The sequence below is a fragment of the Choloepus didactylus genome, chromosome 8, assembly GCF_015220235.1.
Source record: "Choloepus didactylus isolate mChoDid1 chromosome 8, mChoDid1.pri, whole genome shotgun sequence".
NCBI lineage: Eukaryota > Metazoa > Chordata > Mammalia > Pilosa > Megalonychidae > Choloepus > Choloepus didactylus.
The window spans coordinates 47,138,202-47,154,937 of record NC_051314.1 but is presented as its reverse complement, the minus strand read 5'-3'; the positions used below and the strand labels follow the sequence as shown (position 1 = coordinate 47,154,937).

The window sequence follows — 16,736 nt, the reverse complement described above, 5'->3', positions numbered from 1 at the left end:
TGTGAGCTCACAAATGAGGCTTCATTGAGGTGGGTGTTAGCTGGGCTAGAAAGTCTAGAATGGCCCCACTCAGATGTCTGGTAATTAGCTCTGGCTGTGGGCTGGAGCATATCTGTTCTCCTCTACAAAGCCTCTCATTCTGTAGTAAGCTAGGCATAGTTTCTTCAAAGGTTGGTACTTTCAGGGTTCCAAGAGAATGAAAACAGAAACCACAAGGCTCTTAAGACCTAAACTCAGATGTCACATAATGTTGCTTCTGATACGTTTGGTCAAAGCAAGTCACAAGGCCTGAAAAGATTCGGAGTTAGGAAATAGACCACCTCTATTTTATAGCCATGTATAATCTACTATAACTTTAAAAAATTTTTTGTTTTGAAATAATTTCAAACTTTTAAGATGGTTACCAAAATAAAACCCCATATACAGAGAACTCCAACATACTCCCACCCCCCTATACTAATATCCACCAATTTTAGCATTTGGTCACATCTGCTGTATCATGCTCTCTGCCTTACCCCCTTCTAATATATATGTATCTATCAATTGATTGTTCATCAGTCTATCTAATCTCTGTATATTACCTATTATATCTATCAATCTTAGTATATATATGTATCATTCATCTATATTTTCTGAACTTTTGAGAGCAGGTTGCACACATCATACTCCTTGACCACCTATACTTCCACGTACATTTCCTATGAAAAAGGATGTTCGTTTATGTAATCACTTTAAGTGTTATCAAGTTCAAAAAATGTAACATTGATATAAAACTTACATTCTGTATTCCAATTTATTCTTATGTCCCAATTGTGTCCTTTGGAACCTTTCCCCTCCATTCTTAGATTCCACACAATAGCATGCATTGCATTTGCCATCATCTCTTTAGCTTCTCTTTTTTCTCTTTTTCTTTAATTGTGGAAGCAAAAATGCAACATAAATCTCCCCAGCCCAACCCCTCCCAAGCATACCATTCAGTTGATTAATCACATTCACAGTGTTGCAGTACCCTCACCATCCTCCATTACCAAAATTTTCCCTTAACCCAAATAGAAACCCTACACTAATTTTGGATTCTACAGGTACCCTTGGCAACTTGTATTTTATTGGAAAATACGCAAACTCATAGAGAAAGAATTTTCTTTTTGGTTACCATGGCGCTTAAATTTAACATCCCAAATCTATAACAATCTCATTTGCTTTGAGATCAAGTTAACTTCAATAATACACATAAACCATGTTCCTGTGCTCTTCTGTTCTCCTACCTTTATGTAGTTCTCATCACAAATTACATATTTATACATTATGAGAACAAATCCATTGATTTATCAATGCATTTTATAAATTTGCCTCTTAGATTCTATAGGAAATAAATAGTGGAGTTACAAATCAAACACACAGTACTACTGATGTTTATATTTACCAGCATCATTATCTTTACCAGAAATATTTATTTCTTCATGTGCCTTCAGTCAATTGTCTAGTGTCCTTCCTTTTCAACCTGCAGAATTCTCTTCAGCATATCTTGTAGGGCCAATCTAGTGGTGACAAAATCCTTCAGCTTTTGTTTACCTGGGAATGTCTTAATTGTTCCCTCATTTTTGAAAGACAGTTTTTCTGGATATAGAACTCTTGGTTGACAATTTTTTGCTTGTGGCACTTTAAATATATCTTCCAAATGCTTTCTTGCCTCCATTGTCTCTGATGAGAAATCAGCAATTAATCTTATTGAGGCAACCTTGTATGTGACACCTGGCTTCTCTCTTGGGACTTTCAGAATTTTCATTTTATCTTTGGCATGTGATAGTTTGATTATAATATGGCATGTTGTGGAATCTATTTGGGTTTACCCTATTTGAAGTTTATTGAGCATCTTGGATGTGTAAATTTATGTCTTTCATTAAACTTGGGAAGTTTTCACCCATTATTTCTTTGAATATTTCTCTACTCCTTTCTCTCCTTCCCCTTTTGGGATTTTCATAATGCATATATTAGCATGCTTGATGGGGAAGCACAGATTCCTCAGGCTCTGTTTACTTTTTTTTCATAACCATAAATGTAAAATTTATTTGAGAAATCATTTTCACTCACATTTAAAAAAATCATGTTATTCAAACTCATCACACTTAGTGATATTAATGCGTGTCATCTGGTTCTTTTTACACTGGATTTCTGAGCACATCATCCTAATTTCCATCTAAATTGCTTGAGATACAGAACTTCTTGAATTTGTGCATTTATACTATCACTGGAAATTTTATCCTGTCATCCATTGCATAACATCAGGTATGTTTGGGATTTCCTGTTTTATTGTTTATTTTTCCTTTTTTTTCCTTATAGGTGTAAATTTGGGATCTCCACATTATTGCATTGCTTTTTAAAATTTTTAATTTATTGAAGAAGTCATAGGTTTACAGAAAAATCATGCATAAAATACAGAGTTTCCATATACCACCCTATTAGTAACATGTTGTATTTGTGTGGTACATTTGTTACAGTTTATGAAAGGACATTTTTATAATTGCACTATTAACTATAGTCCATCATTTACAATAGAGTTTACAGTTTTGTACAGTCCTTTTTATTTAAAAATTTTCATTCTAGTAGCATCTATACAACCTAAAATTTCTACTTTTATCCACATTTGCATATATAATTCAGTGTTGTTAGTCACAGTGTTGTGCTACCATCACCACCATCTGTTCACTTTTCTTTATTCTTCCTTCTGTACCTCAGACTGAATGAATTCAATTGTCGTATGTTCAATTTCACTGACTCTCTTCCGCCAGCTCCAATCTGCTGTTTAACCCTTCTAGGGAATTTGTAATTTCTGTTATGGATGTCTTTAGCTGTTTGGTTCCTTTTCATAATTTCCATGTCTCTATTGATGTTCACTTTGTATTCAGCTATCATTTTCCTGATTTCTTTTAGTTCTTTGTCCAGATTTTTGTTTAGCTATTTGAGCATATTTAGCACCATTTTTAAAAGTCTTCATCATTTTGATATTTTAATGCATTGTCACTGGAATTTAGACTCTGAGGCATCTGTTCCTTAATTTTATATCTAGCTAGAGTTATGACAGCTTTCCTTTAATTCCAAGAGCTAACAACAACACAAAAAAGGATAAATAGAAAAGACTCTTACTAGCATTTGCAGATTGATCTGTGCCAGTGCTCTTCTTCAGAGTTTATCATACAATGAGTTGAGAGAGTAACTCCAGGCCAAAGCTTAGGAGCCTCCCTTATCTTTTCTGAGCATGCATGTTGTCTTGGGTGTGCATATTTGGCCCTAGGAATTCCCCTGTTTACAGGTATATCAATGTCTCTTCTCTAGGGAATAGTTTCCTTATAGTCCCAAGCACAGCACTGTATGTCTCACAGTTAGCAATCCCTTACCCCAGGCAGCCACGTGACTGCTCTCCCACAGCATTCCATAGGAGGGCTCTGTGAGCCTCCTATACACTCAATACAAGTTCTAGTACCATGAGTCCCTCAGGCCCCCGCCAGATGGATTGAGTCAGATATACATCTTCCCAGTATGTGTTACTCTACTTCCTCTGGAAATGGGGCCAGGGATCCATCTGGGCACATGGACTGGCTCTGTGCTGAGCAGTGTAGGGAAGTGGGGCCAGCCAGGGCTCGGAGATCCTACTGCTTTAAGTGGCCTTTTTTTTGTTGGCATTTGCTCTGGTACCGAAATCCTTTAACTGTTTTCTGGAGCTTTGAGAAAGATGCTTCTGCCGGTTCTTTCTGGTTGTTCAAAGTTTCTGTGGAGGATAGAGCTCTGAACCTTCTTACTCTGCCATCTTGATCAGGGCAGGGCCTTTACCATACCTTTTAAATTTCTATTATGGTTACATATCATATTATATGTAACTCCCAAAGAAAAGCTCTTAGAGGCCCTAAGTGATTTTTAAGGGCCTCAGAGGCCCTGAGATTAAAAAAAAGTTTTAGAATTGCAATTCTAGATCAAATGACACAACTTACAGAGTTGCCAGCTTTATCCTAAGCCCATCTATTTCTGGGCTGACATATTTACAGGCAGGTATAGAACTGGTTTATCTGTTTACATAGGTATTCAGAAGTTTCTTTGGAAGAAAGTTGTTCTAACAGAAGTGAAAATCAGTTATAACAAGCTTGACTCTGTAATACATTATTAAGGTTACTGAGGTAGAAAAATTCTCCATTGAGCATTGTCTTTTTTCTTTTGGATTTCTCACATTTCAGTAGCTGATAGATTTCATGCCTGGATTCAAGAGGTAAAATTCTGTAAGTAGAGATTGAAAGAAATTTTCCCAATAAATACCTTGGAAAATACTTGGAAGGAAGGTTCAGATTCTGGTATTTGGAGTCATGTGTAGTTGTGAAAATCAGCACAATAGTATTCTTGAACAATACACAAGGGGACAATAGTATCTTTTTCATAGTGTGGTAATGGGCATAAATGAGATAATTAAGCCTTGTGCCTAGCATACAGTGAGTGCTAAATTAGTTAAGCATTACTTTGGAGCTTCTCTCTTACAATGTAAAATAAATAGATATTCTCCACTGCCTTTTCTTTTTTCCCCTACAATATCTGAAACAGGTAGTGCCTGATGGGTTTGATAGTTCCCACTGGGAAAAGCCAGCTGTGCCTAGGGGTAACTGGTACCCAGTGGAGCTGGCTTTGATGGTCATTGGTCTTGAGGTCATACCAAAGAAATAATTGTGGTGCCCGGCAGAGGTAACAGTGAGTGGTGAGAACAGCACTACCTGAAGTATTTACAGTGAAGACAGAGGAGGCTGAGTAGAAACTTCCTGGATTTGTTTGAGAGATTGTGTAGCCACCTCTTGCAGTTCACCTTAATTCCACATGGAAAGTATAAGCCTGAAGGGACTGATTGCCCTGCCTTGTCATGGGAGGTAGCAGACAATGAACACAGCTTATTACTAACAAGGAATCCCCATATCAAACCTTGGGCTTGTATGTCTTGGGGCAAAAGTTACTTAAGGAATTGGTACATCATTGGAAACTATGCACTTGCAAAAAAAAAAAAAAGATCATCTTCCCAATTAAACTTCAAAAAAAGAGTTATCCCATAAGGGAAAGTTAGGTAAATTGAAGAAATGCAGTATTAAACAGAGCAAGTCTGAAAATACAGACCTAGGTTTTATAAACGTTGAAACACGTTACAACTTTGCACTCATATAATTGTGAGACACAGAGACCTTCTTTTCAGTAATATTGAACCATGGAAAGTTTTACTTGTTTTATTGACTTAAAGCCAAGGGTTTTTCACCTTCACTGAACTCAGCTAATATAGAAAAATACAATACAGCCAAAGAGTTATTTCAAGTACAGTCTTTTCTCCTAGGTGACAATCTCTGAGAGAGACACAATGAAAGTAAATTTCTTCTAAAACACCTGAATGTAAACCCTCATGGAAGAAATGCCTATCAGTGGTAAAAGGTAACATTGGTTTTCTTATGACTTAATTGTTTTTTACAGTTGGGTTGTCCATTTCGGTTCTCTGTGTCATACATGTATTATATATGACTTTATGTACTAAAATTCTACATATGCATATAGCAATATGATATATAGAATGCCAAAAAAAAAAAAAATTAGGGGCATTATTATTAAGAAAAATAAATTTAGCCCTGAGAACACATTGTTTTGAAACTACTATTTCAGCAGAATATTTTCAAAGTGAATAGGAATCATGAACATTCAAATTTTTAACAGTCAGTGCATTATATGTCATGATTATCATCTCTAGGCAAGGGCTTGCCACTTTAAAGGTATTTTTAATTATATTTATTTTTTGGCTTTCCATAAAGATTTATCTTTTCTATTTCCCATGTTTTAAGAGCACACAAAAGATAAGGTTAAATTCAACAGCCTACACTCATGAAGTGCAAAACCGGGAGCAGGTGCCTTCCACAGAAAAGGGATCTCTGGAGATGATTATTTAACAGCTGGAGGCTGAAGTCATTCCACTGCAAAAGCAAACATGGTACATAAACTGTATCACAGAGTTTGTGTTTGTGCCTTGGTTTTCTATTTCTTACTTAAAGAACAATTAGCACAGTTAAGTCTTTGGTAGGTAGCCCACATCCACTTAAATTGAGCACATGATGTTTTCTACAATAGTGTGAGACTATAAGGCCACAGAATTTATTTTGGACAAGCTCCCTAATGTAATGTAAACATTATTTTAATATCAACATTAATTCTTTTGCAGTATAAAGTATCTCAGCTGAATTAAGTTTACAGATGATTTTTTGTTAAAGTACTACATATATTGTGACCTGAGTATTAAAGATATTCACACTTAGATATTTATCATTTCCAAAGAAAAGTAACTCTCAAATATCACAGTTGGCATTATCTGACCTGCTTCCTGTCAATCCCAGAGGTATGATCACAGGTTAGCCTGGGTTTAGGGTCTGTCCTTTCATTTCACTAAATTTGGAACACAGCATTTACAGAACAAATAAACACCAGTCGTGCAGTCACTCAAGGGTCAAGTTCTGTCTTCAGTTAGCTGGTTGCAAGCTCAGATATAAATTCCCACTATGTCAACAAAGTTGGATTCCAATTCTTCATGAAAATATGCTGGTTGAGGTGGGCAGGAGCCTTGCAATATAGATACCCCATCCAATGGCCAGCAGAGAGAGAGAGAAAGCAGCAGAGAGGGAAGGAAGATCTTTAAAAATTCTGCTGAGAAAATGTCCCCTTTCTTCATCACACTTGGGTTTCTCATGCTGTGAGTTGCTGTGCCTTGGATATTTAAAGAGGAATTCCTGGGTGGGGTGGGGTGGGGGGTTTTCTGGCAGACTAGACCCATCCCATATCCAGTCTGAGTTTCCTTCAAGATGCTGTCAACTTCTTTCCTTCTCTCAATAGAATCTTTCTTAGATTGAGAGCTGTTTTTTTCTCCAATGCTATGGGTATCTGTCTCAAAAACTCTATGAGCATCCTGGGGTGTCTGTGGGTGAGCTGGGCTTTCACAGTGAGAGCTCTTGGAGCTGCACCAACCAGATTCATGATGGGCATCCAGCAGTATGTTTTTCTTGTCACCATTATAGACACTGAGACTGGAACTCTGCAGTCCCCATTCCCATTATTGTTCTAGTGAAGTTCTACCCAAGAGCCCTGCAGGTTCTCTTCCTGCAACCTGGGGGTCCGCTCTGCCACAGGGTGCCAGAGGGTGGCTGTGGCTGGCAGGGTCAGCAGGGCAGGTCACCATGGTGCCTCCAAGCTAGAGCCGGGAGAGAGCTGGAAGGCCCTGAGTCAGCCCCGGCTTTGCTGCCCAAGCTGTCGGTTGTGGGATTTTAAATTTTAATCTCAGAATAACTCTTCATGAAAAAAAAATTATGAATCTAATTTTACAGGTCAAAAACAGACTCTGAGAAATGAAATCACTTCCCTAGTTTCACCTGGTGCTAGAGCAAGCATTTTTACATAATCCTAACATTTTAATTTTGTATTTAGATAATTTTACTTTTTACTGTTTATAGTTAACATAAATAAAGCTGGACTTTTATATTGTAACTACATTATTTTGATTTCTAGCATATCTATGTTTTGTGAGCAAAATAACTTTATTTTTACTTTAACTGTGGTCCAAATGGGAAGTGACATCTTCTTCGTGGCACTGACTCCCTGTCCACAGTCATGGGTTGAGATGTGGCCATTAACCCAAGTCCAGCCAATCATATCCCTTCCTGGGAGATTTCAAACTATTGGTGAAGAAAGAACTTCTTCAGCTCTGTCACTAATATGTGAAGATGTGAGCCCAGCTGTTGACGGCCAGGCCGCCAACTAGCAAGAGATATTTCATGGGAGAAAGAAAAATTATGGCTAATATGCAAAGAAAATGCAGAAATGAGAATAAAAGGGACACTGCTGATGGGTCCAGGCCTGATGATCTGCAAATCTGCTTAGGCCCTGCTTTTCCAAGAATCCTCTTGACTTCAAAACCAAATCTTTATATACAATTTTACTTTGACATATAGTATTATAAAAAAATTCCAAATATATGTTTCAAATTTCCAATTTTTCCAGCAATGCTTGAGGAAGGCTGATCTTCATCAACAATGATTTGCAGTATCTCCTTTATCATTTATTTAGTTTGTATATAAACTTAAGACTTTAGATTCAGAACAATTTTAAATCTACTTTATATCAGAAGGGAAGACAAGTGATAAAGGATCATCCTACAGCAAAGACTGAATCACATCATTCCCTACCACCAGAAAGAGATTACAATGTAAATAACTTCTATACAAGGTGTATAAGGACATTAAAGTATTAAATCTTGAAGAAAATTTCAGAATTAAGCATTGTACATTTGCATAAGTCAAGTTATGGAGATAACTATAAACTGACATTCTATGTATAGATCTCAGGCTTTTAAAACTGGAGCAAAACATGTCTTGTTCACTGTACCTTTTTAGTCCCTGGGTTTTACTGCATTTTTCAAAGACAGTCTACTGAGTTTTGTTTTATCTTCTTTGACAGAAGAACCTCTGGTTGGCTTAACATTGCCAGTTGATGCACTTCTCTCTCTTTTCTGATGTTTTCTATGTGATTAAATACAAATTTTTAAGAAAGATAAAATCAATATTTAAAAGTTATCTTATAATCTATTTTACTAGAGTATTGGTGATTATGAGTATAGATAACACCCTTGCATCACACTGCACAGTATTTTTTTATTACATGACTATCTACTTTCTTGATATAAGCCATTCTATGAGTCATCTACTTCTTTCCTCTCCAATTTCCCTGTAATAAAAGTGAGTATATTGATTACTTAACATCCTTAGAGGGATTTAGTAAAGCACATCTAAAAGAAATTGAGAATGATGACAGTCATTTACATGGCTCTATAGATACTTACCAATCTCTAACAATAGCTTTAAAAGTAAGAAATTTAGGTGGTTGGAAATAACTTATAGTATAGTAGAATCTTGATTTAGATATGAAGAACTGAAGGGTAAATCATATGTGACAAAGAATTACTGTATAACATAATGTTCTTTTCTCCATCATTCATAGTCTGCATTGTTCTTTCAGCCATATATAAAAGGCATAAAAAAGCTATGTATAAGTGTATCAAAATTTTACCCTAGTAAAATTTATAATTCGAGAGTCAGAATCTGTCCCTCTGAAAATCTCTAGTTCATTCATTCATTTATTTATCTGTTTTCATTTATTCCTTTACTCAAGAGATATTAAGTTCCTTTGTACATCGACTACTATACTAGGCTCTGAGTCAGTATGTATTAAATTTCACATTTGAATAAAAGAATAATTTTGCTGTACATGCTCAGGTAAATTTAAAAAACAAGTACTCTGGAATTTTTAAATCATCTTTTTAGCATTTAGATGACAAATGACTCAGGTAAAATCCATTCTTGTAGAAACATTTTCTTGTCTTAAAAATATAAAAACCTCAAATTGCTTCATCATGAGTAACATTTTTGTGAAATCTATGGTTGAGGGCAGGGAGAAAAGTTCTATAGGAAGACATGGATTCAGTTCATTTAAAATTGAATATATCATGAACTTAAAATTAATTTTCCTTGCCAGTAAATGTTCTAAATGTTTTTAGCAAGATACAATTTTGTGGGTCTTTATACATAAGTGCAAAAGATTCTGGAGCAGAATAGGTAGAAAATAGCACTTAACAGTTCTCCAATCCACAGGATTAATGTGTCAGCCAAATACAAGTTGAAGTTGACCAGAAATTTGGGGCATTCAGATAGAATTATGATCACAGAGACTTGGTTGGTACCAGATGTTCAGGTATGCAAAGGGTTCTAATTCAAAAAAAAAAAAAAAAAAAGATAAATAATTTTTAGCACACGTATATCAAAGACCTTTCTATCTTTTCAAAGTTAACCTTCTCTGGATGACCAAAAGCTGTAGGAAATCATGTTAGCAGCAAACTGAAGCAATTTTACCTAGATTATTGTAAATCAACATTTTAACAATTGCTCTTGATTTTTATAGCAAATCATAATAGTTTCTAAATGGAGTCATTTGCTAGTCTAAATGGCAAAGTCCTTCAAACCAGCATAGAAGGAGCATAGCTTCCTGTGGTATTTAGTTTTCAGGCTTCAACTTTCACATCAATATAACAAATTGAACTGAATCTGTTGACAAGTTAAGAAGAATGATGGCTTTGGGGAATGTCAGATTTGTTTTGGAATGGAATACCCCGTGGATTTTCTCTGCCTTAGAGGGCTTTAGTGAACCAGAATAAAAACCATAAGAACCAAAATAAAGAATCAGGCCTCCAAATTCACTAAATTAAAACAAAATAAATACAGTGATGTACAGTGAGATGCAAAAAACTACTGAAATAGATGCATATTGATAATGAAAAACTGGACACAATGTTTTTCATTGTTTAAAATATTTATAGGGAAAATGTGGATTTAGTTATGTACATCATATACCAGTTCTCTTTCAATGCAAATATCTTAATGAATCTTTTAATGTTTAAAATATAATTCAGCAGTTGATTGTATACCATGGATGATATATGGTATGTGAATATATTTCAATAAAACTGAATTTAAATTTAACACATATATATATATATATATATATATATATATATATATATGTATAATTCAACCAAAGGTTTAAATGGTTAAAGAACTGTTTCAATAAGTATTCCCTAAAAACTTATGTGTAGTATACAGTGCTGTATTCTGTGGGAGATACATAGGCCTCTTAAGCCTGGCCATTGCCTTAAGGGAGCTTTATTTCCCTAGTGAATTAACCAACACTATCTAGTCTCTCTGAAAATATGCTGATTTATGCCTAGGATGGACTAATTGCTCATGGCAACTCTTGAGTATCCATGTACTTTTGCTCTCATAATAATTGAGCTGTCTGCTTACTAAAGTCAGTCATATGTGTTCCAAAATTGGTTGCATTTTCTTTAGTAATAAAGTAATTAAATTTAGCATTACAATGTGCCAGCAGTCCCCAAGACCACTCCCAGGTCCGGTGATTCACTAGAACTCAGCAAATAGTTATACTCATGGTTAAAATTTATTAGAGGAAAAGTATCATGGTGTGAAGTTTGGAGGAAATCAGGTGCAAACTTCCAAGCGTCTTCTCCCAGTGCTGTTTGTCAGCGAAGCTTGCTTGAACCTAGGATTCTGGATTTTTACTGGGGGTCAGTTATAGGTACCCTCTGCCTATACACACAAAAATTCCAGACTCCAGGAAAGCAGGCATTCAGTATAAACTGTATTATTTGTATAAACAGTTTGGGCACAGTGAGCCACTTTGATCATTAAGGTATAATTTTATCCCAGTTTAGGGGAACTGTTTACCAGTCAAGTTCCCTGGCAGCAGGCAAAGGACAACAAAAAGGTCTTTTTAAGGAAGGCAGTCTCACGCCTGCTGAGTTAACTCTTTTTTGCACATACATAAACAAATGAAATACCAAAAAAAAAAAAAAGAAAAAAGGAAAAGAGGGAGAGGAAGGGGGAGAAAGAGTTGTTTTTTCTATGAAAACTAAGTTTCATATTTTTGGAGGGACTTGAGAAAGGCAATTTAAAAAAAAAATTCATTTGAATTAGACATATATGGAGACTATTAGTCATCCAAGCTTCATGTTTATAAAAGCCATTTGGGGATTTTGTTAAAGTGTGGGTGCAAATTGAGTATGTTCTGTTTTGGATCCTGAGATTCTGTATTTCTAATAAGCTCCAAGGTATGATGATGATGATGCTAGTACATGGACTATATTTTGAGTAGCAAGATGCTAAGGCACTTTAAATAACAAGAAAAATTAAAAATTCAAGGACTCTACCCTCAGATTTGTATAGATATTTCTTTAATTAGTGCTTTAATAGTAAAGAACAAAAATTGAGGTTAGTAGGCAAAACATTATGAATATGATTTAGTAGGGAGTATCACACTGAATTCTAATCAACAGACCCACAGGCAAAGAAAAGGTCTTGCTTGGCCCTTCACTAAAATATTCCTGAGTAAAGATACAATTACATATTTTAAGTTAATATGAACGTCACATAGTTAATGATTCCCTGTTTTAATAGATCTTTCCCAATTATCTAAGCAATTACTGCCCAGCTAGGTTGAATAGCAGGGCTTCTAAGGAATATCAAAAATATGTCTTGTGGAGAGAACAAAAGAATATAGGTTTGAGGATGGAGAAATTACTTCAATCAAAAATGGTCCTTTGTAAAGGAGGTAGCATTTGAACCTTGGAGACCTTGAAAGATGAATTTTTGATAAGCAGTGACTGAGGTAATGGGAAATGATGATAGGGTCTTTTTCTCAGAGCATGAGGATTTATGGAAGAATGTAGTTGGGATAAGTCCTGGAAGGTGGATTGATTGGTTCCAGATTGTAGAGCTTTGACAGACAGAGTAAAAGCATGCATTAATTACAAAAATATTGGACTCACCATCCTCCTCCACTTCCCTATTCAAAAACCTCCAATGGCCTCCCATAACCATTACAAAGAAATCCCAAATCCTGATAATGGTCTCTAATGAATGCCCCATCTGATCTGAATGTAGAATTCCTTTCTTGTCACTCTTCTCATTCCATTTTAGTCACAATGGTCTTATTTATATTCTTAATATGTCAAACATATTACTACTTCAAGACTTTTTATCTGCTGTTATTTCTGTCTGGAAATGTCTCCTCCTTCCTCCAGATAATCTCTTAGCTTTTCCTTTCTGTTTACCTTTGTCACTGCTCAAGTATCATCAGCTTAAAGAAGGCTTCCTGGATAGCCCCATCTAAAATACCACCATTTTCTATCCTTTTACTCAACTTTAATATTCTGCATAACATCTATCATAACCGACATTCTTTTTTTATATTTATTTGTGCATTTGTTTATTGTCTGTGACTATTACTCAAATGTAAGTTGGGTTGACTACATTATCCCCAGGGTCTAGGAAGTGAGTGCCACATAACAGACAGTAAATATTAGATGAATACACAGTATCATAACTTATTATGCATTGCCTAAGTCTGAGCTGATCTAATGTAATATGATGAGAAAACCTTAGTGATCTAAGGTTTCTTCCCTGAGCTAGAACAATTCTTGACACACAATAGGTGTTCAATAAATATTAGGTGAATGAATAGGTACCCTAATTTATTTTGCACTGAATTTTTCATTTCTATGTCATACTTAATTTCACACAATAAAATAAGAATATTTATGAAATGGATGATATTAACGATATAAGCCTGGTTCAGGGAACAATAAATGTGTAGCCACCCCTCCTCATTAAGGGTATTCATAATGAAATGCTAAGATTATATAAGATACAATGACAAATCAGACAAGGTATGACTGATGTGGGCTCAAGATATAAACAGGGCCTCTCATTTTCCATAAGTAAAAATAATACAACCAGTCAGGGCTGGTTTCTTGGGCATGTGACCTGGAGAATTTCACAGGGCCCTACACAAAGAAGGACCCCAGCTTCATTTAAGGGCCTCTTGTTGCCTTCTTGAAATTCTTAATAGTTTTATCTTTGAACTTGTGTTCTGTGAAGACTGATGGCACAGTAGACAATAGATGTGAGTCTATCACTGTTGTCGGTCACCTCATTAAGTTATAGTGTTCATGATGCCCCACGAGCATTCTGGTTGACACAAAATATATGGGAATTCAGTAAAACTCAAAGCAAGTACAAGGTAAGCATGTTATATCTATGACTGAATAACTGAGGGTATGACAGCCTGCAGAGCCCATGCTTTCTGTTACAATCAGATTTTACTTCAAATGCAGACAGAAGGCAATTGTGGTCTAAGAAAATGAACAATCAAGGAACCCTACATAATCCTTTCTTACTTGTATTACTTCACTTTATTAGCCAGTCATTTACACTGAAAATGATGACGTGGAAGGGAAGGGAAAGTTAGGGCAGTTTACAGTTCCTTTTCATTTAAGTCCTTCCTTACTCATCAATTAGCTGAAGGTAGAGAGTGTTGGTAGAAGTGTGCAGGTTTTAAGAAGTGAAATAAAAGCAGTTGAGTTAGTTTTGTGCAGTGTTTCCATATACATATGAGGTAAAATATATAAATTATATAACTTGGTTCTGCATGCAAGTTAAATGCTCTTAAATTTGTATTTAAAATTTGCATTGCACAATATAAAGGTAAACAGTAAAATTCATGTTAATAAAAATTTTAATTATTATTTACTTAGAATAACATTAAATAGCAAGTAACAAGTCCCATGGGAAACTGAGAGAGAGAGAGAGAGAGAGAGAGAGAGAGAGAGAGAGAGAGAGAGAGAGAGAGAGAGAGAGAGAGAGAGACAGACACTGTGGAAGAAAGGAATAAAAACTTTATATTTTAGTACCCCTAATGTTATTCCTGTTTTTTGAACAAGAGGCTCTGCATTTTCATTTTGCACTGGGCCCCACAAATTACTTAACTGGCCTGCTAAGAAGTTTACAGATGGAGAGATGAACATGTCTAAGCCTAGATGAAAGGGAAAATAGTATGTCCAGGCCTACCCTTGGGCCGGACCCTGCTTGTTTACATACTTGGAGGGTAGGCTGGAAGCACATATTGCTTACGTATTTAGAAAGGTAGGATTCATAAAATATGTTTATGTATTTACAACATTTGAAAACCCAACAGTTTTTACTTTAGATATAAAAAAGCTGTAAGGTAGAGCAATAATTTTCTTCTATTCCCTACCCACCTCCCAGTTTTGGGAGTAGTGAAAGGAATGATTCTTTGAGATTTTATTTTATTCACTTTTATAGTGAAGATTAATTATATTATTGGAAATCTAAACTTTTATAATTTGCTAATTGAAAGTGAAATCTTATCTAAAGGAGAGGGACAATGATGAGGGTAGGTGGATTATACAAAACAGTAGATAATTATCTTTATAGTATTTCTATTCTCTTCAATATGACTATTGGCTTGTTTCAGGATTTTCCAGGTAAGGATACTTATTATAAGAAATTGCTATACCATTCAATAGCTTTCTATAGCTACTGCCTAGAGTTTAGTCAATTATGTACTTTGTTCATCACATCTCCATTGGTTAACACTTGAGTTAATTTCAATTTGTTTTGGCACCTTCTCTTTCCTTTACTCAGTAAGGATGGAAATAAATGTTTAGAATTTGAAACAACCTTTAAATCCTATCAATTAAGGAAAGAATATAGAGCATTGCCATTTATATTACATTTAGAAGTAAGAATAAAATATTTATTTTCTCTTTTCAAATTTAGTGATTCCTTGAAGCAATTTCCTCTCAAAATAGGTAATTATTATTGGAACTGATTAACATTTTCAGTATTTTCTCTTCACAAATTCCTCTTGCTGTTTCTCACCCACATCAGGTTGGTTCTCAGTAATTGTGTACTTACTAAAGCCTTCAAATATTGTTTTATCTCAGTATGTTCCTCTCTGTACTGATGATTACCCAGAAGCCTTGGATCATAGCTCCCCGGTGGAAGAGTATTTACCTCTGCAACTGTAGCTTCTTTATAACAATGTCAATGTGTTTCTTTTTTCACAAAGAAATACTGAGTTTTGTTTATAGTTATATATATTATCAAGACTTTGCTTTTCCTGGAAATCATCAGCTTCACAAAAAAGCACTTATTAACATAATGGACAGGTAGGGTAAGGCAGGCAGAAATGATGTCTCATTCATTTTGCATTTCCTGTACTTAGCATGCTATTTTGTATAGAACTCAGTAAATGTTTGTGGAATAAATGACATAGTATTTTAACCTAAATTTCCCCTGGGAGTATATATTCAGTCATAATTCACATGTCACTGGTTTGCTGTATTTATTTGCATAGTGCTGGATTTCTAGCTCCGTTATGTGATTATATGTGCGGGTGACTCACATAAGCCTATAGATGGTGTTGCTATTGCCCTTTCTACTAAACTATTTGAGATGGAAGCTACCCACTACTGGTATGCTATGGGTATCATCGACATATGCTTCTTCTTGTGTAGGGTGTTAACCTCCCAAAACTAGACAAGCTTGAGCTGCCAAAATAGTACCGAGTTCCCTTCAGTCAGTACTGTTCAGGTGCTATGCTGTTTTCTATGCAGAAATGGAGACTATGTACTGCTCTCCAAATTTGTGACATTGTCACCATTAATTCAATTAACAAATGTGTTGAATGTCTTCTATGTGTCAAGCACTGTTCAAGGCACTGGAGATGAAACACTGAACAAGATACCAAAAGTCCCTGTTATCATGGAATTTATTTTGAAGTGAGAGGAAAGAGAATAAATATTTAGCAAATATGTAATTTTAGAAAGTGAGATAGCATAGCCTGTGTCCCACATCTCAGTTGCCTTATTTATTTCAATCTAAGTCACAAGTTTCTTTCCTATTTTATGGTTTCTGAAATCGGGATATATATATTACATTGATATATGAATTTAATGTAATGTGTCCTTTTGTGTTTTCTGTGAAAACTTGTTATTGACAGTGCGTGTGTGTAAGTGTGATGAAGGATGTCTTCTTTGAATGAAGGAAATTCTGCACTGCCTCCCGAAGACATCTATTTTAAGTTCTGCCTGTTCCATCTCTCATGGAACATTGAGAACCAGTTCATTTGACTGATATGAGAAATAGATAGCAAGCTGTCCACCAACTCTCTTTCCCTAAGACACTGTATGCAAACATTCTCCATAAAGACCCTACCCTACCCTTTTTCATCTGCTCTTGCTATATATGCTTGATGGG

At 35.4% G+C, this 16,736-nt stretch overlaps 1 pseudogene; it reads right to left on the bottom strand.

Annotated features, from left to right (window-relative positions):
• Window positions 1-6,584: 6,584 nt before the first annotated feature.
• The window catches only part of LOC119542623, a 29,183-nt pseudogene continuing 19,031 nt past the window's right edge, over window positions 6,585-16,736 (bottom strand).